Source organism: Sinocyclocheilus rhinocerous, unplaced genomic scaffold (genome assembly GCF_001515625.1).
Source record: "Sinocyclocheilus rhinocerous isolate Xijiao unplaced genomic scaffold, SAMN03320098_v1.1 scaffold867, whole genome shotgun sequence".
In the NCBI taxonomy this organism is placed as follows: Eukaryota; Metazoa; Chordata; class Actinopteri; order Cypriniformes; family Cyprinidae; genus Sinocyclocheilus; species Sinocyclocheilus rhinocerous.
This window is the reverse complement of record NW_015649279.1, coordinates 289,886-290,170: the sequence shown is the minus strand read 5'-3', so window position 1 is coordinate 290,170 and position 285 is coordinate 289,886. Positions and strand designations below refer to the sequence as shown.

General features: G+C 41.8%; 1 protein-coding gene across 1 annotated transcript in view; it reads right to left on the bottom strand.

The window, feature by feature from the left end:
- LOC107710505 (serine/threonine-protein kinase SIK3 homolog) overlaps positions 1-285 on the bottom strand; it is a 44,271-nt gene that overhangs the window by 25,215 nt on the left and 18,771 nt on the right. The window lies entirely within an intron of this gene.

Genomic DNA, 285 nt, shown 5'->3' with positions numbered 1-285 from the left:
TTTATGAATCCAAAATGCTTCTCGTTTCAATAGTTCTTTATTTATATTACCTCCTCTACGTGACCCAAAAACTTCCTCTATTCCTATACATTCCAGTTACACACAGTTACACATTCCAGTTACACTCACTCAAATACACACTCAAATACACACTCACACACACACAGACAGAGTGTTGAGTTGGTGTGTACGAGAGAGTCTGTGTGCACGAGTGAGTCTGTGTGAGTGAGTCTGTGTACGAGAGTGAGTCTGTGTGTACGAGAGTGAGTCTGTGTGTACGAGAGT